This window comes from Pteropus alecto, unplaced genomic scaffold (genome assembly GCF_000325575.1).
Source record: "Pteropus alecto unplaced genomic scaffold, ASM32557v1 scaffold86, whole genome shotgun sequence".
In the NCBI taxonomy this organism is placed as follows: Eukaryota; Metazoa; Chordata; class Mammalia; order Chiroptera; family Pteropodidae; genus Pteropus; species Pteropus alecto.
The window spans coordinates 5,408,197-5,415,701 of record NW_006442109.1 but is presented as its reverse complement, the minus strand read 5'-3'; positions in this window follow the sequence as shown (position 1 = coordinate 5,415,701).

The following is a 7,505-nucleotide window of genomic DNA, read 5'->3' as shown; positions in this document are numbered from 1 at the left end:
GATTGGGTATTTTGAACTCAGGCCGCTACAAAGCCTTGGGGGCGTTGCTATGGTTGCAGGTAGTTACATTGAGTTATATGGGCTGGAGTTGCTATGGGTTACCCCCATTACAAAGTGCTACAAAGCCTGGGAGTTGCTAGGGGGTACAAACAGTTACATTTGTTGCTTAGACAGAAGGAGCAGAGGGAAGGTGAGTCTTTAGTCAATTTCGAGTACGGCCCATGCAGTAAGCATTTTTATAGAAGCAGAACAGAGCTGATTAGCCTTTTGAATGAAAATTCCTCTTCAATACCTCGTTTTATTGCACCTTACTTTATTGAGTTTCACAAGTGTTGCATTTTTTAAAAATTGAAAGCAAGATCTTCCACCAGCAAAGATTACGATTCACTTTATTGTGACACTCACTTTACTGCATTGGTCAGGAACCGACCCCACAACATCTTCGAGGTATGCCTGCAAAAGCTTCCTGCTCTGGTCACTTATTCCAGTCTTTCTTCTCTTGTGAAGATGCCCAAGTACATGTAAAAATTCTATAAAATTTGTATGCTTTTCTCCTCTTAATCTGTCTTTGTCAGACTCAGCCAGGGATCCTAAGAGGATCAAGGAAAACTTTTCCCTCTCCTACTCCTGCCAGGAAAAGGATTGATCTCCATAGGCTGCTACAGTGCTGGTTTGACATGAGTATTTACGTTGGGGCGGGAGCAAGGTGAATGAGAAACTACCCCCATCCATTCCTGCAGGAGGAGCCCTGCAGGGCCCTTATTGAAGAGCTACCAAAGGTGCACAGAGGCTGGGGCCCAGGCTTGACCGGGTGTGGGGAGAAGCTGGGGAAAGTTGCACAGAGTTGACATTAGAGCTGGGATTCAGGAGATGATGGACACTCACCAAACTGGGAAATGAGGGGGCAGCCAGGAGGCCTCCCAGGCCTAGAGACCGGAAAGCTCCCAGCACGGTCTGGGGATGGCAAGTGGTTCTGTATGGCTGGAGTCCAGTGTGCTTTGGGAAAGCAAGTTTGGGGCCAGATGTTCGAGGGATTTGTTTGCAAAGGTGTTAAATTTTATCTTGGAGGTGATAGGGAGGCCCTGAAAAGTTTTAGCATCGAAGTGCTAAATGTGCTAATGATTTGACTTGTTATTTAGAATTCCACTCCAGCTGCAGAGTGGTGTGTGAATGGGTGCAAAAAAGGGCTAACTAGCCAGGAAGCTATTGTTTCAAGAGTAGACTGAGGGCTTCTACTAAGAAAATGGTTTTGAGGGTGGAGTGGGGAAAAGATTCTCAATGAAATGGCGAATCACTGTGCCTTGGTGACTCACTGAAAGTGGGGATGAGGAAGAGAGGTGTTCTGGCTTGGATGATACAGTAGACATTGGTGTAATTAGCTGAGATGGGAAATGCAAGAGAAGTATGCCACCCCAAAATATGCCCCTTCGGCATAAGCTTTATTTTGAGAAACAGCAGACATAGGAGAAACTCTGAAAACAGTAGAAGTTGCCCTTTTGTAAGGGAAATTTACATTTATAAATCTCCATTGTAAGAGTGTCCTCTCTGTACCAAGAAGAGAAGGATGACTAAATCACCAGACTCTTAATTTAAAGCACCGACTTAAATTTGCACGACAGACCTCTGACTGACCTTATTTTCCCTGGTCATCTTGCCAAGACTGGCCTTCCTTACGCCATTTTTTGTTTGTTTGTTTGTTTGTTTGTTTGTTTGTTTTTGGCTGGAGATGGTATTTTAGCCTGAATTGTAAAAACTCTCCTCCTGGAGAATTGCTGATTTTTCCCTGAGTGTCTCACATGTATGTATGCACGACTTACATATGTTAATAAGCTTCTATTTGTTTTTCACTTGTTTATCTGTCTTTTGAAATAGGGGCCCCAGCTGAGAATTTAGAAGAGTAGAGGAAAAAATTATTGTTCCTCTCAGCAAAGGTGATATGTTCAGCTTTGGACAATTTGGCTGTGAGGTATAGAGAATGCAACCAGCCCAGGAAATGCAGAATTAGAGCTTCTCAGAGAGGTGAGGCGTGAACAGACAGTTTAGGCTTCACTGGCAGCCATGAAATACAGGCGTATCTTGGAGATATTGTGGGTTCGGTTCCAGACCACTGTAATAAAGTGAGTCATCTTTTTTTCTGGTGGAGGGTCTTGCCTTCAATTGGTAAAAACTCAACACCTGTGAAGTGCAATAAAGCGAAGTGCAAGAGAAGGAGGGCACCTGTAGCTGAGATCAGCGAGCCAGAGTGGAAACAAAGATGCAGAAACTCCCTGAAGCGATACTTATGCTGCAGGATCAGAGGCTGAGCCAAGGGGGATGCCTTACAAATTCCTATGCTTCCCTCTCCAGGGACAGAGATTCTTGTCAGAGGACCAAAGAGCATCTTAGAGCATCTGTGGACATTTGGGGAACTCATGCCACCTGCTCAGTGGAGAGGGCCAAGGACAACAGAGAGGACCATGCTCAGAAAAAAAGAAGGAAAAGATTCCTCCACCTCACAGGACAGAATAGAGAGGACCGAGAAAACAATTCGTTTTCACGGCAGAGCGGATTTGACCTATTTCTTCCTCTGAATTCAATCAACTTAATACCTGAAAGAATGGGAAACAAAAGGAGCCTGAAGGAAATTGTTCCAAGAGAAGGCTGCCTCTATGAGGATCCAGCTGTGCAAGCTGCAGAAGTAGGTGTGTGCCTGTCCTGTCGCTCAAGTCTTGGTGGCTGAACAAGAACAAGTAAATGGTGGTGAAGGGAGGCAGGGCTGAGCCAAGGCTCAGGAAAGGGTCTGAGCTGAACGAGAAGTCAGCTCATGGAAACCCCGAGGTTCTCTAACAGCTGTTATCAATCTTGAGCACATCACCTGGATGACTTGCTATAGATACAGACTCCTGGCCCCACCCTCAGAACCTTAGATTCAATAAGTCTGGAGTGGAGATGGAGAATGTCCATTTCTACATGTTCCCAGGTGATGCTGATGCTGCTGGTCCGGGGATTATGCTTTGAGAACCACTGGTCTATGAGAGCCCCAAAGGGTGGTGTGCATATCATCCCCCAGGATGGTTGTAGAAAGCACACAGATGAATGTTATACATTGTGACAGTTATGTATATATTTACATGTGTATTCGAAACTACCACTTGAACATCAAATTCATGATTTTGAAAATATTCTTGTTTAGAACAAGGCTAAAGTGGGTATAAGTAAAAAGGGAATCATTTAAATAAAAATACTGAGCAAAAAAGTAATGTAGGTAAAATGTGAATGTAAGAAAATCAGAAAGTGTTGTATAAGTGACTAATATTTAGTAAATATGAGCAAAAAAAGGGATGCAGCCTTATATTTGTACTTACTATGTAGTTAGGGGTCAGGATAGAAGGTCAGAATTAACAACCAGAAAAGCAGGGACACTGCCCAGTCAAAACAGACACAGCCAAAAGCAGTCAGTTCTGCCGTAGAGGTGAGTAGAGCCTAATAGCATCCTAGTTAGGGCAGTTAATTGGGTTCTGTTTCATAGATGAGGAAACAAAAGTTAAGAGATCAAGATCATAGTCAAATTAGGAGCAAAGCTATAACTAGAACCTATAGAATTATAGAAACAAGAATAGCAAAATGTGCCCAGGAAACTCACATGGAAAGCTGGATATGTTCCTCTAACCTGTTAATCCTGTCCCTTTCCACTACCCTTCCAAGAAATAGAGGGGTCATTTCTGTAGATGACCCAGGCCCTCCACAGGGATCATTGTACTGTACTTATTGGTTCAATGTATTTACATATCATAATATGAGTAGCTAATACCTGGATCATGTCACATAATAATATCATTTTTTGTGTGGTAAAAACAATATCTAGTCTCCTAGCAACTTTGAAGTTTATAATACAGTGTCATTGACTATAATCACAACATTCTGCATTAGATTTTCAAAACTGATTTACTAGTTGCAAGTTTGTACCCTTACGTAACATCTCCCTAGTTCCCCTACCCACTAGCCCTGGTAACCACCATCCTACTCTTTGTTTTTATGAGTTTGGCTTTTTTAGATTCCACATATAAGTGATATCATACAGTATTTGTCTTTCTCTGTCTGACTTACCTCGCTTTTAGGGCTAAATTTGTAAATATTCACAAGAATGAAACTAAGAACCCAAAGCCTAAAATTTTGTTCCCACCTCTGCTACTAACACTCTGTGACCAACCCAGTGGCACCCTTGCTTTTTTTTTTTTTTTTGGTTGAAGTACTGTGTGTAGATAGCTTACTACACATATAAGGCTCTCTGTTGGTACCATGGGAAAGAAAGTCGGAGCTCAGTAGGTTTAGTAGCAGATGGGCATGTGATGACGCAAGTACACAGTGATCATAACGCAATGCCAAGAGGATGATAGTCAATCTGTGCTCATGGGGGGCTCATACAGCAGGAAAGATACCTCCTAGCAAAGGTGGCACTTGAAAGGGCCTTGGTGGATCAGGAGGTCTTTTGAGGATGAGCATGATGGAGGGAAGGGAAGAAAGGGAGGGTGGGTAGGAGTGGCACAGTATTTTTGGTGGAGGGAACAGCATAAGCAAAGGCACATAGGTAAAGAAGTCTGGGAATTGTTTTGGGTCATGCTTATAATTGTTATCGATCCCCAATGAGTAAAGTACAGAAACTAAGAAAAAACATTTAAAAACATATAGAAATTTGATGGAGTAATTTTATTTCTATTCAAACTAAGAATAATAATAAATTGAGCTTGTATTTGTATGTATCTTTTTTTATTTCTTTTTTTAGCGTTACATTTTTTATTGTATTTTACAGAAGCATTCATCTGTGATAGATTGGAAATTTTAAAATTGGTCCTTGATCACAAATAGTTTGAGAAGCATTAGGATGTAGGGACTGTCAAGTCTTTAGCTCCATACAGTGTAGGATATGAAGCAAAACTGAAAAAAGTAAACTTGAAGTGATAGATTCAGACATATTGTAGGAAATGTGGTTTTGGTTTTTTTTGTTTTTTTTTTTTTAAGGTGATATAAGCCTACTCGTGGGCTCAGAGAAAGCAGAGACAGGGAAAAGCTGGGAGGAGAATCTGAAATAAATGAAATCTTCTGATTTATGTGTTGGCTCTAATTTTTAATTTTTAACTAATTATTATAGATCAAACAAAGCACATCTGAGAACCACATGTTGGCCACCACTTTGTAATCTTTGATGTAGGCAGATGGGGCTGAGTTACTCAGTTTCACAGGCTGTGGCAGAGGATCAATGTTGTTGTTTCATGGGTCCCAGAGGCCATGGAAATGGAGCTGCTATCACGTGGACAATGCAGGAGCAGTGAGATGTTCCTGAACAACTGAGGGCAGCATACAACTGAGAACCTGGAGACCTGGCAGCGGGCACAAGGCAGGCACAGTAGTGACTTGTGTACCAACAATCAAAGACTGAACAGAATTAAGAATGTCCCAGGGGATGCCAGTGGGGGTCCATGAGGACACCGAGCTGATCTGCCACCTGCCACCCACTCTTTGGCATTTCAAAAGTTCCCCAAATTTAGGTACAAGCCCTAGAAAAATAGATCAAAACTGGCTCATCATATCAAAAATCAACTGTGATTTAGTTCTACCATGTGTAGAAGGGAGATTCGAATCAGAAATTAGGTTCACATTTGTGGACCGTTATATATCACTTTCACCAGCAATGCTTGGAACGAACAGGCTGGGACCAACTTTATTTCCCAGGGGTGCTATCAAAGAGGCCCATTATCAAAAGCAGATCTGTACTTTTTTTAGAAAACCAAATTCCAAATATTTCTGGGCTGTGAGGGAAGGGTGTGCAAATGGCAGCAGCTTTAGAGACACACGCTTCACTGAGCTCTGAAGGCTAAAGCTGCCAGAAAGTCAGGCTCATTGGGGAAATAACTCAGACCCTCATTTCCAATCTAAATTGTTTATTCCTACATTGTGTCAGTGGGACCAATGAGGTCAGGTTTCAGTTTCCAGCAATGCCATCTGGGAGATGGCTGGATTACAGCTGGAAAGGTAAGGATAGGAGAGGTTGCTTCTCTTGGGCATTTGCTAACACTGGTGTTCAGTGTTGAATATGTTGAATATTAGGTACCGGGCACTAAACCCCCAGGAGACTGCTTCTGCTCTCATTTTCCAGAGCTAAAGTAGGAATGACCAGCAAACACACAAAAAAAGAGAAACAAAGTTTCAAGCATTAATGAGTATAAAGAGCAAAATTGTTCTTCTTTCTTATTAAACCCCAAGGCATAGCACATTTACAGTATTTTCCAGGGAGGTTTGTAAAAGAAAAGGCTTATAGGGAAACTATTGTGCTTTTCCTGAGCCTAGGAGAGGAATTGGGGCCAACACCTCACCAGAAAATAGGAGAATCTATTTGAATTAAGAGTCACAATGGGAGAGCTGGGAAATGTGGGCCCTGACTGATAGCAGCTATATTTCTCTTTCTAATGGGCTCTTTCTCTAAGCCTTGGAATTTATTTTTCTATAATTGAAAAATCATCCAAATGGCTATCCAGCTCTTTCAGCAATGCCAAGTGAAAAATGGGAAGTAGGAAAGTGAATAGTGCATAGGGACTCTCAATCACCTACAGTGGTGGCTGAAAAGAGACAGGTAATTTGCAACAGTGAATCCCACTTGTATACATTGTAATATTCTAGATAGTGTGCATAGCTCTGACATTCACCATTGCTGCTCACCTAATCACTGCAGCAGCCTCCTGAGTGTCCTCCCAGCTTCTTACTCTTTACCAGTTACATTCTGTTCTGTATAAAGTAGCCAAAGGATCTTAAAACCTGAGCCACAGCTTGCCACTCCCTGTTTAAAACCTCCAGTGCCTTTCTGTTGCACCTAGAATAAAACCCAGACTTCTTGCTGTGACCTTTAAGGTCCTGTTGACCTTTTTCAAAGATAAACAAAGCTGGACAGTAAAGTGGTAAGAATGGATTTTAATCAGTAATAACTATTGCAATAGGAAAAAAAGAGTCCATCGTGAGCTGAACTAACCTGGATTTGTAGAGGTTAATGGACATTTTTAAGGGTAAATGAAGGAGTAGGAGGGGGATAGACTAGGGCTTAGTACAGTCAGGGAAGTGAAAAGTTACAAAAGGCCAGTCAGTATAAATGTGATTACGCCAGCTGGACTGGTAGCTATCAAAGTTAGGATTCTGTCCTCTCACAGAGATTAGAGACAGGCCCTAACCTCAGATTATGGCTAGAACAAACAGTAAATTTTTCTGACAGCCTTGAGTTTTCTCAGGCAGGCACTTTCAAGGGGGGCTAGAGTTATCTTAGGGATGGTGCCTTGAAACTCTGTGTTTGTTCAAGTCTTTTATAGACCAAAATTGAGACCTAGTTGAGAAGAGGGCTCAGAGGAACCTGGTTAGAGTTTGGCCACAGAGAGAATCTTTGTCACCTGCTCTTCCCCTACCATCGCTTCCTCTTCACTTAACACGCACCCACCCCCACACCTTGCTCCCTGCCCTCCCACCACTCTGATCTGCCTTCTGTT